General features: G+C 37.2%; 1 pseudogene; it reads right to left on the bottom strand.

Moving 5' to 3' along the window:
• Window positions 1-8,785: 8,785 nt before the first annotated feature.
• On the bottom strand, window positions 8,786-22,694 carry LOC149265087 (uncharacterized; annotated as a pseudogene).
• Between the last annotated feature and the right edge of the window lie 1,787 nt (window positions 22,695-24,481).

The raw sequence follows: 24,481 nt of genomic DNA, 5'->3' as shown, positions 1-24,481 counted from the left end.
CTACTGCCAAGGAATCCTTTGTCTCACAACACTATTCTCCCAAGAGAATGGATGGTGGAATCATGGAATGATGGAATGCCTCTCATCTTCCTCACCATCTATTAAATAGAGCAACCATTGGAAGGGGAACCACATGCACACACTCCATGTGTCAACATGCAACTTTCTTTCTTGTTTTATTCTTTTGTTTTTAATTTTTGATAGCTTTACTGATTTTTACTGCTTTCTTGTTTTATTCTTATTTATATTTATTTAGAGCATGTAATTAATTTATTATTATTTATTATTTACTTACTATTACTATTTATTTATTTATTGTTTATTATTTATTTAATATTATATTATATTATTTATTATTTGTTATTTATATTATTTATTATTTATTATTAAGGGACATTACAAAGAGACTCCACCAGTGATCATTGACCTTGGAGATCCAGAAGTGTCTACATCAGCAGGAGTTAGTGCTTCAACCACTCCTCCTACAACTTCACCTTCTAGAGAGTGTCTAGAAATTATTCAGTCAACAGAAACTGACACTTCAGATGATCAAAACATATTTTCAAGGTTCTTAGCAGAAAAATGAGACTTTAAAGTCCAATGTTTACAGCCAATTCTGGAAGCAAACTTTAACCTCCCAACATAGGCTACTTTTTTCTTTTGACAATGAGGAAGGTAGAATGAAAATGAATTTCTTACAAGCCCAGATTCCATTTCCTAAATCACCATCTGATTACAAAAAGACTGTGTTTTCATTTGACACCAGTCAAATCCATCCAATTAACCAGATGGATATGCAAAGACAGACTGGTGAGATGTTGTTTTCTACTATGACAACTACATCCATGTCTCTTTCTAAAATTAGGACTGCCCTATCAAATGTTCAGTCCCAACTTAAGTTAGAAAAGATTTCTCTCTAGCTAAAGACAACAGAATAAAATCACTAGAGGATTTTGTGATTAAAGTGGGATATGATCCCAAATATGTAAAATCTGCAGAACTACTCCTTAAGAAGAAGGATGCAGACATCATTGCATTGAAGAAATAGTTAAAGTTTCCATCAACAGAAGATCCTCTGACCAAGGATATGGCAGAAAGTGAACAGCAAAAGGAGGATATGCTCAAGCTTATCATTGAGCAGAATATACAATTGAAGAAAATGGAAGAGCAGATTGAAGAACTATTGAAGGAGAAGGAAACAACATAACTTGCCACGGTGCCACTCACAGCAGTCCCAATAGCAGTTGCAGGTAAAGAGCCTAATTCGTCATCAACAACCATTGAGTCTACATCAACAATAGCTGATCTAGCCAAATTGTCACAGGAAATGTCAATACAAAAGAAGGAAAAACATAAAATACTTTAGAAATTCCAAAATCTAGAATTGAAAAAAGTACAAAATGATACTTTGTATTTGCAATAAATTCAGAAGACTCGCAAATTGGAACTTAAAATCCAGAAGTTGGAGGATGAGTCCCTGATGGAAGACACTTTGGCTCATGCCAAGGAAAGTATTTGGACAAAAATCATCTAATCCATGACAGAGGTATGGCCATCCATACAAATTATTTTTGAGCAGCAAGAACTCATTACTAGATGCAGAGCAATGATTGAAGAACAAAAAGTAGCCTTGAAGACCAAGCCAGCAGAAGCCACAGATATGATCAAGGTTTCAAATTCAAAGAGCAAAGAAGAATTAGAAGAAATAAACATCTCTGATAGAACATCTACCATCTTAGAGATCAAGAAGGTATTACAGAAAATGAATTTGATCAATCAATTAGAAACTAAATGTCAAACCCTGGATATTGTTGAAAATAGCAACAAGAAATGCTAAAAATAGAAATGCTAAAAATAGAATTGCTATAAATAGCATTTCAGGATATACTCCAACTCTGTTGGAAATAACAAAAAATAGAAATGCTAAAAATAACATTGCTATAAATAGCATTTCGGGATAGATTCCAATTTTAATTAGTCCCTGAATTAAAATTCTAATTTAGTCTCACTAGCTATTTGAAAAATAATTAATTAATTCATATTGAGTTAATTAGTTGGAAAAAATCAAACATGAAGTCTTTGTGAAGACATGCAACAGTTATCCTTTTGATTGAGGATATTATCCCTTAATTAAGGAGATAAGGATGAGTTGTAATTAGTTAGCTCAGTTAACTGATTTAAGTTCAGTTAAATTAGTTCCAACAGTTTGTGGAACTGATTGTGAGTTCAATTAGTCAATGCATGCATGCATGCAACTAGTGTACTTCAGATAACTGAATATTCTCTCATAAATAACTCATGCATGTCAGTTCAGAGAAAGACCCAATTGATATTAAAGACAGGGACATTGTACTATCAGTTGAAGAAATTTTCCTATAAAGGAAACTCATCCATGCAAAAGGAATTATCTCATTCAAGATTGCGTAGTTAGTTCAGAGGTCAGAGCAGTATGTGAGGGATTATTAAACACATGTGGTAGCATGAGGACCGAGGAGAAACTGTGCAAGGAAATAGGAGGCTTGGAGGACTAAAGGAAGGAACATGTGTTGTCTATTCTGTCTATGAGAAGCAGTGAGGGTTTGTACTGAGAGATGGATAGCTTGTGAGCTAAAGCTTTGTGTAATCCTAAGATATTTCCACTTGTAAAATAATGCAGAGATCGGGGTTTTGAGCTGAGGCTTTCCCCGGACTATTCTTCTATGTTCATGTGTGATTGATTTCTTATTCATTTGTTATATGTTTTCTATTTGATCTTGCTCAAATAGATTAAGCTTCCACAAGTTTGTTTGTAGAAGTAGATCAAGTATTTTGCTTTAGTATATTGCATTATCAGGTGATCTACAGTGTGAAATTTCTACAGATATTTCCATCAAGAGATTTCATTCAAAATATAATATTTTAAATCAGAAAGGGTTTCCAGGATTAGTAGGTTTGGCTGATAATTTGATTAGATTAGATGATTATTGCAAGGAGTTATATGTTATTGCAGTAGACAAAACCAAATTTGTAGGAGTTAAGGGACAAATAATGGGGAGGGCTTTCCTAGAAGCCTTGGAATTTGATTTAACCATATTACATGAAATCAAACACTTGTTTCTCACCAAGCCTAATTTCGAGAGATACACAGAGGTGGATGAAACATTTAGGAAAATGGTAAATGTACAAATCCGAAGTGAACAAAGATGGGATCAATTGTGTGAAACAATTGAGTAATTTCTCATTTTAACAGTAGAACAACTCATCAGTGTTTTCAGGCCAAATCATCAACAAATCCCCAAAGGATAGAGCCACCTCTTCAACAATTTCTCGGTTCCTATTATATTGTTCTATTTTTGTAATTTTGTACTATTTTGGTATTCTATTCCAAACGGATTGTAGATCTTTTGAAATTTTTTGTATAAATAACTCCTCCTTTAAGTCGTTATGGGTTGAACCCTTGAACAAGTTATCAAGCAGATTTGTACTAAGCTAGAGCACTTTTGAAATAATAAAAGATTATGGATTTACCTCATATGGTCTGTTTCTCAGTGAGTTGTATTTCATCTTGTTTATTCATTATGTTTTCTTCATATAAATTAAGTCTTTTGCAGTTATTCGATTTAAAATTTAACTGAATTTCAGTCTCATTTTGAATCCTCTGTGAAGTTGTAATTTTAATTAAGAGAATAATTTATAGAACTGTTTGTTATTGTAAGGTCCTATTTAAATATAAATTACACCAGATCTCTGTAACAGTTTGATTATATTTTGTTGATTAAGAAATCAATGTTTGCTTAATTTCTTCTTGTATATGGTTAAATATTCAATTTGAATATAAAATCAATTATACCTCTCCATGCTCTACTTCTCCATCCCATTAAAATCAAATTAACCATGTGTAGTTAAAGAAAAACCTTTTATTTTACTTAAGAATCTATCTAAGGTTAAAACACCTGTTTGTAAAATAGTTCACTAGTCATCCAATCATTTAAAACAACAAAACATTATAGATGCTTTGGCATAACTAATTGACCTTAGGTTATATCAAAGGAAAACACATTCAATAACTTATCAAATCATGAGAGAGATCCACAACTACAACACATCATAAAGCCATGCATATAATCAACATATAACTAGAATAGAAACTATGACAAATCAACCATAAGATCACTATAATAATCCATACAAGTGCTCATAGATCACAATAGGAAAATAACTCATATTAAAATATGAAAATTCCAACCAAGTCAGGGACTTCCACATACCACCCAACCATAGATTAGGCTGAATCAAATATCTCTTTCAGCCAATCACCCCTACACCATATTCCAAGCATGAATGTGGGATCATAAGGGTTAAACCAAAATAAAAAGAACCAGGGCTTCGAGAGGCCAAACCACCTCAACCCTCAAGCATAGTGATATCACCTATACAATATATAGATCACTAACATCAACCATATTGATCTCCACCCAACTTATCTAGGGCTCCATAAACTAGTAACACAACCCATAGCCTCTAGGGAACCCAAGCTATTTTAGTGCTCCAATGCGTTTGTCCCAACCCACAAGCTCCAGGGACTAGTAACTCAACCCACAACCTCCAATTAACCCAAGTTGTTTCTGGGCTCCAGAGAATTTGTTCCAACCCACATCCATAGGAAACTGAAGACCCAATCAAAAAACCAAATGGGGAACCCACTACACCATCGTTATTTAGGAAATGGGAAGGCAAGGTTGAAACCACTGTTATTCCAGGAAATGGCAATGATAACACATAACCAAGCAACCACATGCATATATCTTGCATCCAAAAACCAGCAAGGAGATCACACATGCAACCTGTTATCTACAAAGTAAGCCTATTGTAGTTGTTGATCCAACTATCTCCTTATGCTCCCTTGCTTTTCTTTACTTTCTTTCTCCAATCCAAGTGAATGCTAAAGCACTCCAAGAATTCTCTAAGTGAGCAAGAGTATGAGAGAATGAAAGGAGAGAACCAAACTAAACTATAAAAAGCTGTGAATTATTACTCTAATGCATTTGTATCATTGATGCCTCTCTTTCTCTTTATTTTCCTTCATTTTCCTATAGTTTCCCTTGCATGGAATATCAACCAAGGGTTGTTACACTCAAGAAAATTAACATGTTCTGAATCATTCATTAACTGTCTCACCTAAGATCTCACATTCCCTTCCTCAATCTAGTATAGTAGTACACCTACTACCCTGGTACCTCTCCAAGTGGTCCATTCCAAAACTTGATGACTACATGTAATTTATCATGGCGACCAATGGGATACTGATTTTTAGGATCACGAAACATCGAGAGAAGTGGTGGTGTCTAAATACATTATTGTTGGGATCCCACTAGCCACTAGGATAACTTTTCCTAGAGTCTTTCCACCTTTAAATAGGCTTATATTCGATAATAATACCATGAGGAAAACCCATGGGTTATCATAAACCTATAGCCTGAACATAGCCAGTAACTTAACCGAGTCAGGTTTACTTCAACCACCCCTAACAACCACCCCCCTTAAACTTGACTTGGTAAGATTAACTTGGTACCTATCATTCATCAACCAAATAACCTAAGATCTCACATTCCCCTCCTCAAGTTAGGACACCATTACACCTGCCATCCTGGTATCTATCCAAGTGGCCATTCCATAACTTGATGATTCCATGCACCACTTCACTACATGTATTCCTTATCAAATCCTTAAGGCCTTACAAAAACCCATGCTCCTACACAACATGTATGCATGCACAACAAGTCTTACAACTTCCTGGGGAAATACACTTTCCTCGGACCAAAACCCTCAGTGTGTTCACACACAACTGGTGTTATCACACCATGTAGATCTCTTCACAAGATGGATCCTTGACTATCTCAAACCATTCACTCCACCTTCATTTTCTCATCCATACGACCAATATCTCACTCCAACTCTATCTTTGTTAATTCATATCTTGAATTAGCCTTCCAACATTATTTTCACTCACAAAATCCCCACTGTCTCATTAGCACAACTTGTACCATTTTAGTGAGCTTCATTCACTTTGCCACAACCACCATAGCCTTGTGTTGCACATATGCAATCTTTTCCTGACATCTTCTCCATGACTCTTAGCTTGCACTTAAAATCAACCTTCTACAAACATACTCTACCAAGCCATCCATGCTCAACTCGAGCTCTAATATTCACCAAGTTTTGATACCAATTGTTAGGATCACGAAACATCAAGAGAAGCGGTGGTGTCTAAGGACATTATTGCTTGGGATACCAGTAGTCACTAGGACAAATTTACCTGGAGTCTTTCCACCTTTAAATAGGCTATATTAGAGATGAATCCCAACGAAAAACCATGGCTTTTCATAAACCTAGAGCTTGTAAACCTCTGGTAACTTGACCGAGTCAAGTTTACTTGAACCACCCTCAGAGTTGCCCTATCTTATGAGTATTTTGATATAATCAAGTCAAGGTGATTTTGTATCTTATTATTGGATATATTTGTGTATGATTGTATTTTCATATTCGAGGTATATAACAATTGGTATTAGAGCTTCTTCTTAGGCAACAAAGAGGAAGATCCTTTTTACTTATCTTTTTAATCTTTTTCTAGGGAAAAAGGGTGGAAATATTTGGATCTACTCTTGTTGATTCATGCATGTAATTTAGGAAAATCAATTCGACATATGAATTCTTCAATAAAAACGTGTAAATTTAGGGAAGATAATGTTCCAATCAGAGTCTACAAAGTAGAGATATCACCAATTTAAAGTCAATTATTCTCGAGTATTTTTGTGACGACCACAAATATTCTAAAGCAAATATTTTTTTTATCAAAGCGCCTAGATTACAACAAGACTAAAGTCATAAAATAGAGATTTTTAAGGTTTTGATATGATATTATGTTATGCTTTTGATCAATATTCAATGCACTATAACCCTTGCAAATTTGTATCAGCAACCCTCATGGAACCAAAGAATAACCATGGAATTAGAGGATCAAATCTTATAGATAATACAAGAGCTTTAGAAGAGTTGATGTATCATGACATTGGTGAATACTATAAATGAGATATAGTTATTTGGTGGGATTTAAATGGTACTTGTGATGAATGGTACATGAAAAAATAACTTTTATATGAACATTATTACTCTCACTTTCAATTGGATGGTTATACTACACCTTATGTAGAAAACATCATTGATGGTAGCGAAGATCCCCTTATGCCTACTAGAATTTAACCTAGATATTCTTTGATGGAAAATTTCCCTTTATCTCTAAAACTAACATCTTACAACTATGTGTACTATCTTTTAGAGTCTATTTATTTGGATACACATAACCATTATGGTAATATAAAGCACAATACTTGACCATTCATTGAGCTAATGAGTCATTTTTTCGACATCAAGATGAGCATTTAGAGATGGGATCTAGGTTTGCAGATGACCTTTTTGGATCCACTTTAGCACTATAGTTAGTATGTGAACATGGGACACTAGCTATTTTGGCATTCTATTCATCACTAGCACATGGAACCCAAGTTTATGGAAGCTATAGGACTACTCAATTTTTGTGATTGACCCTTGTATGTGGGATCCTGGCTTATTATTTTATATCATTACTACAAGTATTGTGTTAGGTCCCTATAACACTAGTGTACCCCCCTTATTTTTATTTTTAGTGTAGCCCCCTTATTGTTACTTTTAGTGTAGCCCCTGTAGCCCCCATATTGTTATTGGTGTGCCCAATAGAAGCCCACTATTGTTATTGTTGTGGCCTTACATTATTATTGTTATGTAGGATTTGATTATATTGTGGCCCCTTAGACTCCTATATATGCAAAGGAGGTCTTGTCATTTGTATCATCCAAGAATTGTTCATTTATGTAATGTAAAGGAGGTTTCCCCCTCAAAGATGATACTTTTTAAGTCATTGATATATTTTTTCTTATGTTTTGTGAGTTGGTTGCATAACATATTGAGGGTTGTGCTTTCCAAAGTGGGGTGGAATATTTGGATCCTCACTAGGGGTGTAATCAAGAGTGGGGTGGTGCAGGTTGTGCAGGGTAATATAGTATAAGTATATTATGGAGTGGGTCCACTATGGTTATTATTACTAAATAAGGCCCATTGGTTAATTAGTAGGAATAAATGTAATCCGACATCATTGATGAAGGTCCAATAGGTGGTTATGATTAGGGTTATCTATTTACATATAGATAAGGATGGAATCCTTCTTATGGATAGATAAAAGAGAGCTCATTGAAAGGTCGCACCACCTTAAGAGACAAATAAAAGGATTGAATTCCTTTTATAAAATGGTCATTGTATGGTGTTTCCCTACCTTAAGATAATCAAGTAAAAAGGGGTGTTTATCTTATTCTTGAATATCTTGTGTGTGATTGCATTTTAATATATAAGGCACATAGAATTGGATGAAGGTTTGTACTTAGTGGCAAGAAAATTGGCCATGTCATGAATAAATGGGTTGCTTTGAGTGAAATTAGAACCACATAGTACCTTCTTTCACCTTGGTGGTATCATGTTATGTCTTTAAGGGAATATAAAATTTATTCCTATAATTGTAAATGGGATTCTTTGAGTAAAATTAGAACTCCATAGGTTCTTCTCACCTAGGTGGTATCATGATAAATCTTGGAGGAATTTATAATTGAAATGGTACATCTTAGGGGAATCTATAATTGATTCTTATGATTGGACAATGAATAGCTCTTCAATAATCAATTTAGTAAATCCACATTTAGTTATATTGAAGTGTTCATAATTATTTTTGAGTAAAATGCTTTAGCTGCAATATTCCTTGGCGAATGGGTGCACTACCATTCGGGCATTCCACTGATTGACAGTTCCTTCTGTTCTGTTGACGGAGTTTCTTTTTCTGCTTTCTGGAGCTTCTGTTTCTGCTTATTGCCGGAGATGTGGTGCTTTCAGCCGACTTCCTACCAGTAGAAGAAAAAAAAAAAAACGCAGTGGAGGCTTCTTACCAGTTGAGGAATCAGGAAATTGAGGCACATCTTCAACTTCTTGCATTAATTCACAGTATCTTCTCTGTTGTTGACGGAGCTTCTTTTTCTGCCTTTTCGAGCTTCTCTTTCTGCTTATTTCCTGCCATGTGGAACTTTCATTCGTTGAAGGCTTCTTGAAGGTGGAAGAATCAAGAAATGGATCCTCACCTTCCACTGGCACCTTACTTTTAGCAACAAAAATAGCAGTTGAAGAATCAGAATATGCAGCCAAATGTTCCGCAGGAGGTTTCTTACCAGTTGAAGAACCCAGTGGTGCCTTCATTTTATCAACGTGAATACCAGTTGATTCAAGGTGTACAGCTGAATCTTCCACTGGTACCTTAGTTTTATCAACGCGAATACCAGTTGAAGAATCAAGATATACAGGCAAATCTTCCAGTGGAAGCTTCTTACCAGTAAAAGAATCAAGAAATACAGCCACATCTTCCTCTCGTACCTTAGCCTTATCAACACTACTGTCAGTTGAAGAAGCACGATATACAGACGAATCTTCCACTGGTACCTTAGTTTTATCAATGCCAATACGAGTTGAAGAATCAAGAAATGTAGCCAAATCTTCGACTGGCACCTTAGTTTTATCAACATGAACGCCAATATCTGCTACATATCTCTTATAAAAGTAAGCTCCAACCAGCATAAATGCGAGGCCTAGTGAGCTATTAAGCATATCTCGATGGTCATAGGCGAGACGAGAAGCAGAAAGGACGCCATCCATAGCTGCTACTTGCCCACTTCTTCCAGAGGCCTTTCTTTTAACAATGTATTCCGTCCTGCAGTATATTGCAAAGTCCTCACAGTTACAAAATAGATCGTAGTTTCCAAAACCATGTTTATGCAGATGCATTGCACGGTGAATGACTTCCTCTGGGGGATCCGACTGGGCAAATGTGCATGTTCCTCCGCGGACTTGTGCCAAAAATACAGCTTTACTAACACCATACTCAAACCGATGCACAGCTCCTCCCTCAAGAAAGCAATCTGACCGGAACACTCCACTATTTCAATTTTGGAGGCCGCAGCTGTCAGGTGATTTCAGGCAACTCAGATGTCGTTTTGGTACAGAACTAGAAGCAAATGAATTAATTAAACTGACCCCTGCTCCAATTTCTTGACCCGACCCTCTTGTAAAATGGACAACTTCATCATCCCCAACAAAAATCCCTGTGTAGGATTCCAAGGAGCATAAAATGTGAGATGGACTTAAATGGGAAAGCATGCAAAAGCCAATTAAATTTGACTGCAGAACAGTTAAGCAAAGTCATTATGGTAGACGAGAACAATAAACTACACGGAATCAAACTCTGCATCCAGTCCAGATCAGTTAGATGCCAAAACAGAAATGGCATACAAATTTCACCTAAAAGTATAACGATAATTAGTAGTGATTTGGTAATTACTAATTATAATTTGAACAGCAGTTATAGAATTGTTTTGTGGGATTTGATCCCAAAATCATTGATTTGTAAATACATACTCAATGAAATGTTAAAATAAGTTGAAAAGGTTGAAAGGCTTCATTGGTTTGTGGAAAACCTTATTTTCGACTCGATCATTGTGCAATTACTTTTCTTTAGATGTTTTGTTTATATTTATATTACAAGAAACACATTGAATGTCTGAATGTCTTATTTCATTTTAGAGTAAGTTAATAAAAAATATATATTATTATTACTAACTCTCATATCAACACAACATAAAAATAATAATAATAATAATTCATAAATTTAAGAATATTTTAATGAAAATATCATCTTAAATTATTTATTTTTCACTATTAATTAATCAACTCTATTAAGTTGTCACATTATATGGTATTCTGTATCCATCCCATTGCTCAACTGTATTACGATTAGCTACTTTGATATTACGCTGCACCAAACAATATTGTACTCTCATGAGATCAATCTTTCAGTACGAAGACGTCCTTTCATTGCTACGGTGATCCTAAAACACTTTATAATTCCATGGAAAGAAATGCAATAGAAAATGAAACCAGAGAATTTATTAACCATGAGAAAATCCTTATGCATCAATTTGAATACAATTTTAAAATTGTATTATTATCATAATATTATTTTATCGATTAAACTTATTAATTTATAAGCTGCGCGCGAATTTATCATAAAAGACTTCATTAGAGAACATATGTTTGAATCCTTCAATGCAGTAAAGCTTGCGGTGCAGAAATTATATGCCAATTAGAATTTTACCATGTAGGCATCATGTATATTGAAATTTCATAGAAATAAATCAATGGCATCGATATAAAAGTATTCAAATACTAGAAATTCAATCATACTGAAATGAAAATTACTACAAAATGCTTCAATTCATAAACTCTCTTCATATGAATAAACAATTCTGTCAGATTACTTATTATTAATTAAAAAACCCTTATATCAACCTTCATCCCTTTGAAATCTGCCATCCATCTGTAAAAACTGTTACTAACTTACTCCAAAACAGTTGATATATCTAAGGAATATGTAATGACATTGGTGTTTACTTTTCCCTTCACTCATTGATATCATCGGAGACTTTTGGTATTGGAGGATGACCATTATGGCCTGGAGAGGGCGCAGAAGGAGGTACAGCAGCCTTTAGCAGGCGTACTGAATATCCTACTTCATCAACTACCACTGTTACAGTAGATGTGGTCCTGGAACTTCAACTATCACCATTAACATTAAAATCCAAGCTGCTACCATTACTGTTTTATTACCTATCGCTCCTCTCCTCTCCTCAACGTTGCTGCTGCTGCTTGATGCAATTCGAATACGCTTTACTTGGTGCAGATCATACATCTATTTAAAACGTTTCTCTTTTCCTTACTAGTTTACAACTGAAAAGAAAGAGAGGCCTTGAAAATTAGAGAGCCAGCAGATCACTGGTATGTTTAGAATGTTTCTTTCTTCCTTACGCACTAATTTTAAATTGGGTAAAAAAGCCTGCAAAAAGCAAGTGAAATCATATATTCAAAAAGACAGGAAAGCCTTTTGCGAAAAAGAAAAAAGAAAAAAGTGAAAGCGGGTCATTGCAAAAAAACAGGAAAGTCTGCTTAAAAAACCAGTGAAAGCAGAGTATCACAGAAAACAGTCGAATCGAGAGAGTTATTCCAGGATATATTTTTGGGAAGGTGTATTATTTGTTAATAGAATTTAGTAAGTAAATAATTTGTATCGGCAGTATAAACCACACTTCAAATCAACAGTTGAAAGTGTCTCACCTGATGGAACCGAGCAGGATAAATGGGTTGACGATTGTTGATGCATAGGAAGGCCTATCGGCCTAATAATTACATTTTTATTAATAGGTTTATATTTAAATTAATTTAATTTATTAAAAGCTATTGAATATTGGAGTTTAGTTGATGAAGTATTATTGAGAAAATTATTTTAAAAGTTACATGGATGAATTAAGTATGCTCGTAAATTAACATTTTTTTGTGAGGTTTATTATCTATGGAAAACCCACATTTTATGTAGAAATGATTTTCAAGGAGTAAGCATGTGAGACTATAACGGAGGGGCAAGGATAATAGAAACTCATGCCTGAGCTACACCCACATGACACGTAAATTAATAATATTTAATAATGATTAAGATGAATAATAAGAAAATAAAAATATTTTAAGTAGACATTTACAAAATCCCCAAATATGTTTATGTTTTTTATCTTTTCATATTGATTTAGTGTGAATAGAAGGTGGTTTGAATTATCCTTGAAATCTTTAACTAAAAATATATCATATTATAGTGTAGCTTATATTGTATTTCTCAATATTAAAAAATTATTTCCCAATCCTATATGTTCCACATAATTCTATTTACAATTCATTATATGATTTCGATTTAGTGTGAATAGAAGGTGATTCGAATTACCTTCGAAAATTTCAACTAAAAATATATCATTTTATAGTGTAATTTATATTGTATTTCTCAGTATTACAAATTTATTTCCTCTCCTATATGTTCCACATAATTATATTTACATTTCATTATATGATTTCAATTTTAATGCATTCTATTGATTTTAGTATTTTTATATATCTTAGAATTATAACATAACATAATTTAGATATGAAGAAAATGTATAGGATTACAACTTACAATATATGTATTTTAAAATTGGTTTTCATTATTTATATTGTTTAGCAATTCTCTCATAATTTGTATTATTGTAATGTTAAAACCAATTTTGCAAAACGATTTCTTCTTTATCTTTTCATCAATTAAAACATTACATCAATTCTCATATTAAAATCAGTGTATCCTGTTAACACCCAGGTTGTTCCCTTTGACTCCCAAGGGAATACGGCCGGGGTAACCACTAACCAAGCTTTGGATTACAGTTTCTAGCCAAACTGCAATCAGAGAGGGCTCTCTCTTTAAGATTTATCTCTGTTTTGTGAAGATTTTAGGCTAGCTGTGAGTTTCAGTTTTTGTTCAAGGTTTTGGTTGAATGATGTCTTCCAGTACCTAGGGTGGAAATCTTCAGAGAGTATTAGTTCATTGGGCAATGGAGTCTGTGGCTACAGGTTGTTTGAAATATTGAGTGGGGACGTTGAAATTGCAGGGCCATTTAAATATTTCATGGAACAAACTTGAAATTGTGATGATGAAGTGTGTCTAACCAGTGAAAAGCAATTAAGAATTTTCCACTAAGCTGGGTGTGAGAAAGAGATATATTGCACAGGAGCAGACTTGAATTCCTGAAACAATAACCACTGTGAAAGATATAGTCTGGAGGTGCAGCAATTAAGAATTACACCTTTATAACTATAACTGAAGCAAACATTTATAACAGCATAGATTGAGTTCAGGGTATTCTATGAATAAATCCTGGAACTATTCTTTTTCTTTGCCATTAACTGTGAAAACTAGAGCATGAATGGGTTATGAAAAAATAATAAAAACACATAACGAAGAGTTTAAAGGAAACTTATTGTGCCATGAAATACGCAGGAATCCTGTAGCATTCAGCAAACACACCACAATGCCTCAGACAACACAGAACTTTGGAAATTCCATCAGCTTTTGTATTAATACTCTGAAAATCTACATCATAAGATCTCTAGAAGAGAAAATCAACAACCACCCTGCAAGCTTATGCGAGGGGGCATATATACAATCGGTTACACAAAATATCTGAACCGCTGAGTCACTTTGAGAAATAAATACATTCACCAACTTTGCAAAGTAGCAGATAAGGAAGTTATTACTGCTCTAAATACAAAATGAATGCTCTTTAATTCTGTCAGAAGACTTATTGACCTTTGGAGGCCACTGAGTCGGTTGAGCGTTCTGAATAAATGCTGAAAGATGTGTCTTTATGCTCTGCCATGCTGTCGTTTTCTTGGCCCTGTCATCTGTAACTGTCAGTGCTGCTTTGGTGGCCGAATTGGTTTGCTGAGTTGGCTCAGTCCATTCTTCTCCATTCATACTGAATGCATCAAATTTTCCTGTACATGATAACTTATGTTTTTTGATGAAAAAACTTGATGAGAGGCTCTTGTTCACAGTATCAACTGTATCATTTTGGTCCACCATTCCTGTGTGGGCAATTGATGTCTCAAAATTGCATCTAAGGTCTCATCTGCCTCTGTATATTTGTAGAAGTTTGGAGGCACTTCAAACAAATGTTTGATCTCATTCATAATGAAAAATAAGTTCTCTACTCTGTCATAGAGACTTTGCCCAGATGCTGGCCCTGTTTCTTCTGAGGTACTTGGTCTTACAGTGATCTGATTTGTAGCAAATGTGTTGACCCTTTTAGCATAGTTCTCATGTGAAAGTAGTTTCCCTGCGCTGTTCAGTAAGCCAGGAATACCTCTGCTTTGTAATGCTGCAAACTTGTCCATGAATCTGTTTACTTCTGTCTGCATGTCCTGGCTTCTTCTTTCCAGTGTTTGTACCAGGCTTCTCAATGTAAGGACCCTCTTTATCAGCAGGATAGTTTCAGTTCTGTTAGGGATTCCTATTGCTGCCAGCTGAGGACCTGTACGGTTATTGAGCACATTAATCATTCTATTGGCTATCTCAGGCATATTGCCTAGAGATGCCCTTGCTCTCTGGACTTCCCTGTGTGCTTTGCCTATGAGCTCCATTTGCTCATGTATGGTCTCTATATACTGCCACTGGTCTGTGATTGATTGGCCAATGTTGGCCCATAAAACTGTCTTGAGCTGAGCCACCACTTTGTCAAGGGTAAGCTCTTTCTCCAGCTCCTTTATCTTCTCTTTGAGAGCCTTCACTTCTCTTCCCTTTTTAGCTATGCTTTGCTTTGACTTGTCATATTTTTCATTGAGCTTAGTCAAATTCTCCATGGCTTCATTTAATTCTGCCATTTGGGCTTCTAAGGCCTGAATTTCATTCTTCAGCTTCTGCATATCAAGGCTTGGAGCCTGCTCTGTTGTTGCTGCTGGTGCTGATGTAGATGGCGCTGTTTGAGCTGTCTGCTCTGTAGGAGGAGTAGTAGTTTGAGGAGATTCCTCAAGGTTGATTATTTGTGGAGGGGGCTGTGATGTTTGACCTCCTTCCTTCTGTTGTAGGGCTGCTTGCAGCGCAGCCTCTGACTCTCCCAATTTCTCCTGTGTCTGGATCAGCTGTTTGTATAATGATACCAGCATAGCTGCTGCATCTTGGTCATGCCTTAGCTGGGCAACCTCTTCTGTCTGAGGATGAAGAGTTGCTGGAATCTTGATCATTTTTCTCAATGCTGCCATATCTGCATCTCTTAATTTCAACAGCGCTTGTACAGCCTTGATGTCCTTGGGATCATGCCCAAGCTCTATGATGATATCCTCCAATGCTTTGATTCGGTTGTCTTTTGCCTGGGAGGATGCTTTCTCCAACTCAAGTTGGGCAGCTGTGTTGTTTAGGCTATTTTCCAGCCTATAATTCACCAATGTTTTGTCTGCAAGGGTGGCATATACCATCTCACTCGTTTCCTTGTGCAATTCAATCTGATCCATGGGGTGGATGTCTTTTGCAAGGACCTCAAGGTTGGTCCTTATGTAGTCTGCAGCTGACTGTGGCTGCAACATGGTTGGCATGAAATGACTCATTACCATTTTGCCCTCATGTACATCATAGGCAGACATTAACCTCTGCTGGTTTGTAGGAGCCATTTTCAACAACTGATTGTAGAGCTGTATCTTGAGTGGCTCATTCCTTTTTTTGATATCAATAAATTGTTGTTTGATGCCTGCTTCAGCTCCCCTTTGGTGGCTTGAGGAGCTGACTTCTCCTCCAACTGTCCTTTCTTGTTCTTGCTGAAAGGAACTTGCAGATGCCTCCATACTCGGTGGGTCCATGCCCAATGATTGCCCAATAGGCATTTCTTCCTCAGAGAGGGGATTCATTCTGTGCCTTTTCTCCCCTTGATTTGTGGATGTGGTGAGGGGAGTCTCCTGCTCTCTATCCCTCTTCTTTCCCTTTTCTTCTTTTTGTGGAGTTTGTAGCACTGAGTCCTCCACTGTCTTTTCTTGCCTAAGAGGCACCGTTTCTTGTGCATGCTGCCCAGTGGTTATTGGGGCTTCAACTGTTTGTTCTTGTTGCACCGGCTGCTCCTGTTTTTGCTGTTCTTTTTGCTGCTGTACTTCTTCATGAGGTGGTTGTTCTGGTTCCATTTGTTTCTCTTTGCCTTTGCTGGAAGCCTGATTAGTGGCTTTGGCTGCTTGCTGATGTGCTGTAGAAGATGAGGCAGCTGCTCCAAGTTGCCTTTGATATGAAGAGGAAACCTGTCCACATGTTTCCAAGTCAGCCTCTTTTTCAATATTCTTTGCCTCTCTTTGAATGATTTTCTCTCTAGTAATTGCCTCTTCTAGGGTGCCCTCTTTCCAACTTAGTAGATTGGCATATTTCTCAATATGAGGCAATCTAATGTGAGCATAGCCACCCAATTTATGTTTTACCCTCCTGAGAGAAATGAAATGATTAGGGTCATAAGGTACCCAACGAAAACCGGTTTCCAATCGGAGGGCCTCTAGCATGCCATCTGCTTCCTTCCATCCCTCCTCCCTTATGTTGTAAAGAAAAGGGCCTAGCTGGTTCCTGACTTTTAGTTGCACTTTCTTGTTTTTGCTATGGAAATGGATGTGGTCTGCATTTCCAAACTGCCTGAAATACTCCAAGGCAAATAATCTCATAGGGACATATCTTGGCAGCCTATAAGGGTCCAACTCACAGCCATATATTCTGATTACTGTATGGTGTTGGTAAAAGTACCAATCACCAATGCTGTAGGCCTTAGAGAGATGAAGAATTCTTTGCATTTCATCAGTCAATCTTGGAGGAGGAATGCCATATAACAAGGTCAAAGCTGGATGAATGAAAAGGTCTATGAATTCACAGTATGTGTATGGTGAATGGGAGGTGCAATGAAAAACTGAGGTCCAAAATACTACAGACCTTGGATTTCCCTGGGCATCAAGTTTCTTGAGAGGAATAGGGAAACTATCTGGTTGATAAAATAGGAACAGATGATATATGTATGAGGTGTATCTAAACACCTTTTCCCTTTCTAGATTCATCAGTTGCTCATGAATCTTGTTTGCAATGTATTCAGCATAGTCATAGTGTACAGCAGGAGGCTTCCCAGGAGAAAATATGGATAGCATGGCCATAATGGTGTCATCAACATCCTCAACTCCCTTGTAGCCCAGGACATAGCTGATCAAATCTACAAGCATTTTGCCCAAGTCATTGAGATATGGATTTCCAATAGGAGGCGTTCTCACAGTTTCAGAGCTTGGCTGTATGAATAACTGATTGATTTTGATGATCTGGGCACTGGACAGGTTGCCCCCTTTCTTTAATAAGTCCAACATGGAGATAGGAGTCAATGGTCTTGCAGTGTGAAAGTGCAGCATCTCATTTATGGCCTCAGGGGTGATATGGAACAAGACTGAGCCTGTGGGACTGACAACAGCTCTCTGAAATGGATCATAGCATTCACAGCATCTATGGATCAAGTCTGGAAGGGAATTGACTTGAGGGAGGTTGTAAATGGGCAAGTTGGAGTCCCAAATCCCTAAAATATCAGCTCCACTAAGGTGTTGAGCTTTTAATTCATTTAACATATGAATATTAAATTTGGAATTCATTAAGAACAAGTCTATCATCTGGTAATCTTTATCTCCTAGGGCCTTCCATTCTAACTCTCTTTGTGGGGCATTGAGAGGTGCTATATTTAATGCTATTGGTGTTTCCATGGCTAATAAGGCCTCTGATTTGTATGTGAACTGGTGTTACTGAACAGAGCAACACAGAGGGGTATCTCTGGAATAGAGAGGTGAATTGCAAAGGAACAGAGGGTAACTGGTTGTAGCAGCAACTGAAAAACCGCACAGAGGACTGATAGAGCGAATGCCGGGACTGGTAAACTCTCTCCAAGGTGAATTAGTGGAGCTCGGGTCTTTAAGTTCATGAATGCGCGAACTAATTGTGAATTTAGGTAAATTTGGCTAAATGCAGGTTTTGCGGAGGAATTTCGTCCCAACCACTGAAAATAGGCCTGGTTACTGGGATTTGCTGGTAGGTAGAGTGCTTTCTCACTCTTTCTAAGCTATGTTTGGAGAATTATAGACAAAACTAGGCGCGGAGGGAATGATTCGGATAAATACCTTGTGTATTGCCAGCAATGGTTACATATGTAGGTAGATTGGACGCGCCCACGGTCTTTGTAGCGATTTCTGCAGGTTGGCGACAGAATGGTCGTAAAATGAATGCAAAGCAGAGTAATAGCTGTTTTGGCAAAAGTGACAAAAACACTTTTTTTTGGCGAAAATATGGGCTTTTTGGAATATTGGCACCTTTTTGGATGACGTCAACATCACGTCATCAGGTGGGGTTAGGGTCGGGTGACGTCAGCATGATGTCATCGGGTGACGTGGCGACCTGTGAGTGGTCCACGGGGATTGCATAGGTGGCGGACATGTCGGAGCATTGGCGGACGGGGCGCTGATGCGGCGGCAACGTGGCATGATGTGAGCGCGACATGGCGATGACGAGGACGTGACGTGAGCGGGACTGGTCAGCGGAAACCGGAAGTGGTAAGTGGTAAGTTCTCGGACCGCTCTGGATACAGAAGCAATATTGTCAGAGGGCGGCCCGAGAGAATATGGGGGTGACGCGTGGCAGAGGCCTGACGTCACCCTCTGACAGTTTCTCGGGCGATAACAGCAGTACATCGGGACCGACCCGATATGGATATGGGCCGTCGGATGGGAAGGCCCAGATCCGACGGTCGACGGGTCATCAACTTGTCAGGGCAATACGGCAGCGGGCGGGAGAGTAAAATAATGTTTTTTGTGAAATGTGCGCCCGGCGGAAACTTTAGGAAAGTGGGTTTTCAAGCTGTGTTACGGGCAAAATGTATTATGCGCGGGTTTATTAACAAAGCCGGATTAAGGTTATTAATCCAAGCGGATCTTGGATTAATCCCAGGATTAATATATCAGCGCTCTTTGGGTCGCGCTATAATGTTTTAGCGCTTAAACCATTCAAAACCAAACTTAGAGCTATAATGCTCGGGGAAGGGGATACATAGGTATTTTGGGGTTTTTTGCATAATTTACATAGTAATAGGGGGAATAGGGGGTATAAGGAGTTAAATAGTAGAAGTTAGGGGTTAATATGAGTGGAAAAGGTGGATGAGGGGGAAAAACACTAAGTTTTGTATGAAATCAACTTAGTTTAGGAAGTAGATCAAAATGAAAAGAATTTTAGACAAGAAATGTGGCTTTTAAAGAAACAAGAACCACCATAAAACCTTGATTTTCTTTCATGAACACCTGGTAATGGGATGTTAGTAATGAATGTGAGGGGGGGAAAACAGGAAGTTAGACATGCTCCTTTGTATTGCTGCAAGATGATGGAGAAGAGGAACTTCTGTATCCACTGATGTTTCCTTTATGTTAGACCAGCAAAATTCAATTGAGAGGAATGACATTTCTGCAACCTCCTCTACCTACCCATTAACTTGCCTAGCATTTTTTGTTTCTTCATGGAGGGTGCACTTAGACTTGCAGACCCTCATGTGCCTTTTCTTTTCCTTTGGCTTTTTCTTTTGATTTTCTATCTAAGGCTAGCCTTATTGCTTCCAAGGCCCCAGATTAAGCAGTTGGGAACCTTAATTCTCTACCTAACTACTGGTCTGCCAAGATTAAACAGTTTGGATAGACTTTTTTCTCTATTCTACAACAGAAAATTGAAACATGGCATGATCCAGATTAGGCTATTGGACCATCCATCAAAATTGAGTCAACATCAAGCTATGTACACACATTGTCTTCTCTTGGAAATATGGGATCTTTGCATCACCAAAGCAGAGCATATTTGGAACTTTCTTTGCCAATCATGAAATATGAAACCTATTGGTATAGGTATCTAACATATCCTATAATGTATTATATTTTATCATTGTTCAAATCAACCTGCTATTATAAACAAGTTTTTAATGTATCAATTTGTTGTGTGTGTTATTTTATGTGAGTTTTGAGATGGCTTGCACGACTAACCTATGACTTGAGTAGCTGCAACGTAGAGGCATCTAAAGCATCAAAATCACCTAAACCATCTAAACCGACTCTTAGCATGGTTGGATTTTTTCCCATGTAGTTTCAAATTGATGAGCTTTACACCATAGAGTGTTTTGATAGAACACCCTATCATAATCTTCGCTACACCCCATGGGAATTTCCAATGTATCATTTTTTTTGTATGTTCAACATTGGTGAGGCTACATCATGTTTATGATCAAGAATAACATATGAATAGGGAGGGGAACTGAACCTATGACTTAGCATCTAGGAGTGCAAGTTAACAATGCACCCGATCACCATCCATCTAAGACCCATTGGACAATATATCATTACTAAAATCCATGCATCTTATTGTTTTTCATTATTTCATTATTGAAATAAATGAAACTGATTTATTTACATATTTTTCAGTGTACCATTTTTGAAATAAATGTACCATGATGTCTTTGTCTTATATTTTTGTTGATGTTATCTCATTCTTAAAATGATTGGAATTACAACAAAACCATTACAACTTCCTAATTGTTGTGCATCATTATTTGCTACATCATCACTAAAATCAATATATTTAATTATATTTTGTTGTGTTGTTAGATTTTCTTTATAGTGCATGATTAATATTGCATTTATTTGGTGTTTCTAATAATGGAGCATATCAAAAGTGTTAAGCTCCATCTCATAAATTTTGCTACTACTACAAAGTGTGTTGATTTTGGAATAGGAATTCCATATTTTTAATTTAATTATTAATCATTATTACATGGACAATAGGAATTGTTGATACAAATTGTTAATATTGATTCATGCTTCCCCACCGAGCATGGTAGGAATTTCCCAATTATTTTGTGCATACTAATATATTAAGATATTATTATTATTGTAAGCTTGGTAGATCCTTCCATTTTCATTAAATATAAGCAAGTTACATCCACATATGAATAATTAGGTGGCCTCAACTTTCCCAAAGGGAAACCAAGTCTGTTGGCCACCTAACCACATGATAAGCCATCCAGTAGAAAAAAAAAATCAGTCTTTCTACCCAAGCTATATAACTTTGTATATCATGACAGTGTCCATACTCTATTTTCCTATAAACATATACAACATCTTGCTGAAGATTAAAAGTTAACCGCATATATACTAAACAAAATTAAAACCAACTTTCATCCTATTCATCTCGCTCGGCAGAACCAGATTCAACCAAGGTCGGGTCCTTAACATTGGAACCAGGCCTCACTGTCTGTAAGAGAAGACAGGGGAGGTGTTCCTCGATTTGGCAAAGGCGTCCATCCTATTTTTGTAGTTGCAACTGAAGTTTTTGAAAATGCTACTTGTAGTTGGGGAAGTCATGTACCGTTGTCACCATGATCACTGAAATCTGCTCTAAGGCCTTGCCTAGGAGAATTTTCATGGTGGACAATACAAATACAAAGTTTGTTTAAACTAGGTCACTCGCACGTGAGTATGCCTAGGATCTGGCACCATTGCTCGCTAGTCCTCCATCTCGATATCTGTCGAGCCTGCCTGGTGGTTCAGATCTGCTTCCCACTCCTGAATCAATCTCCTGATTTCTTCACTGGTCCTTTCATGATAAGCATTGACCACATCATTAATGATGTTGGCTATCGGCTTATGTCCCCTCATTCTGAAGCCTAAGGAACTAGGTTGTTCCTCCTAGAGTGTCACCTGAGGCCTCCTACTACGGCCCCTAGCATTCAAAACCCTCGCCATCACAACCAGCTCATAGTGCCTAGTAAAAAGATGGATGGTGCCATATGTTTGCACAAGTGGTAACCCAAGCCCAGAAGTGCTTCGCTTCGAGGTGAAGCTTCCTCCCCACACGCCTGCCATGGGAGAACAAAACAATAATTTCCATAATATAAAAGGTTGAATCTCCACCATTCTCATCCCATGCATCCTATTGAGGTCTTTCATCCCACCCAGGAATGTAGTTTCCTTAACCCATATCCAAAATGCATAGTAGCCAGAAATAGAGTTTAAGAGACCACCATAACCAACGCCAACAACATTATAATGATCCCCAAACCCTGAGTAGTGTAGACCCTCAATTGCGACTTCGCGGAAACTTCCACAATGGCCATGGGTGTGGAACAAAGCAAGACAGATGTTGAAATATGGCAATAAGAATATTCCAATTTAATTTGTCCTTGAATTAAATTGTGAATTAAAATTGAATTTAGTCTTAACAACTACTTGGAAATAATTAATTAATTTATTTTAAATTAATTAGTTGGAGAAATTCAAGTTAGAAGTCTTTCTGAAGTCATGCAAGAGTTATCCCTTAAATTAAGGAGATAAGATTGAGTTATATTTGAGTTGTAATTAGTTAACTCAGTTTACTGAGTTAAGTCTAGTTAAATTAGTTCCAAACTGTTTGAGGAACTAATAGTAAGTTAACAGTCAGTTGATGCATTAATTCACTCAACAAGTGCTACTCCAGTTAATTGAAGATTCCCTCATCAGAATCTCATGCATGTCTATTCTGAGAAAGACCCAGTTGAGATTAATGTTCAAGGACAATGCACTATCAGTTGCATGTGTTTTCTCATAGAGAAAACTCATGCATGCAGCCAAGGATTCATCCTTGAGGATTGCACTGTTTTGAAGGCTTGGTTTTCTACTTGGTAATAGGCTAATCATCCACAAGGAACAACGCAAGGAAATAGGAGCTTGGAGGGCAGAGAGGAAGGCTGGAGAGAAGCCAAGATTTCTTGTGAGCATCTGTGAGGATTGTACTGAGAGCTGGCTAGCTGTGAGAGCTAAGGCTTTGTATAATTCCTATGTATTTCCACCATGTATGATAATACAATAGTGTGGGGTTTTTAGTTGAGGCTTTCCCCAAAGTATTTTCATGTGTATTGTGCCATTGATTCTTCTTCTTCTGGTTATATTATTCAGCTCGATCTTTAAGCTTCCGCAAATTGATAGTAGAAGTAGGTTATAGTATTCTGCTTTGATTTATATTGCATTATCGGGTTAACCTATCACAAATTTTCTACATGGTATCAGAGCTGTGAACAGTATACTGAGAAGAGAATTCAAAGTTTGAAGTTTGGAGTTGCAAGTGCAAATCGAATTCATATCATACTTCAAGGTTGGCCAATGGAGTTCTATGGCTTGAGACTCGAGTATGCCTTGGAAGGTAGCTCGAATTACATAGCATGGAAAGATAGAATGGAGGCTATATTAGAAGACAATGGCTTGAAGGAATTCATTGATCAAGAAATCCCAAAGCCAGCTTCAACTAATGCACAATAGTTGGCTGAGTGGAAGAAGTGTGTGGCGAGGGCGAGACAGATCATCCTTGAGGGAGTTCGAGACCATATTGTCTCGAGTCTCCATGGGAAGGATACTCCATTTTCAATGTGGAAGACATTGAAGGACCTCTACCAGAATAGTAGCAACCAGAGGAAATTAGTGCTCAAGGATAAGCTTCGAAGAATCAAGATGGAGAAGGGTGATACTATTTCCACATATCTGAACAAGCTCACCACCGGTAGAGATGAGCTTGGCAGTGTGGGAATAACTACTTCCAATGATGATATGGTGAGCCTCGCTCTCCTTGGCCTTCCAAAGAGTTGGAATAGCTACCAGGACTCTGTGAATGTAAGGGAGAAACTGTCGAATTGGGAACGATTGTGGTCGGATCTTATGCCTGAGGAGATCAGGAGGAGCACATGAGATGGTTCTTCATCCAAGAATGATGATGAATAAAATCTAGCCTTAGCAAGTAAGGCAAGGAAACGGAAGGGGAAGGCTTCCCATTTCAAATTGAATTCTTCTCATGGAGGGAAGAAGGGTGACATGTCTAAAGTAAGATGCTTTAATTGTCACAAGATGGGACATTATGTGACTAATTGCCCATCAA

This window comes from Pinus tabuliformis, chromosome 6 (assembly GCF_031772625.1).
Source record: "Pinus tabuliformis cultivar Carrire ecotype Pingquan chromosome 6, CPIR1, whole genome shotgun sequence".
In the NCBI taxonomy this organism is placed as follows: Eukaryota; Viridiplantae; Streptophyta; class Pinopsida; order Pinales; family Pinaceae; genus Pinus; species Pinus tabuliformis.
The sequence above is the reverse complement of the archived record's forward strand: the minus strand, read 5'-3'. Positions and strand labels throughout refer to the sequence as shown.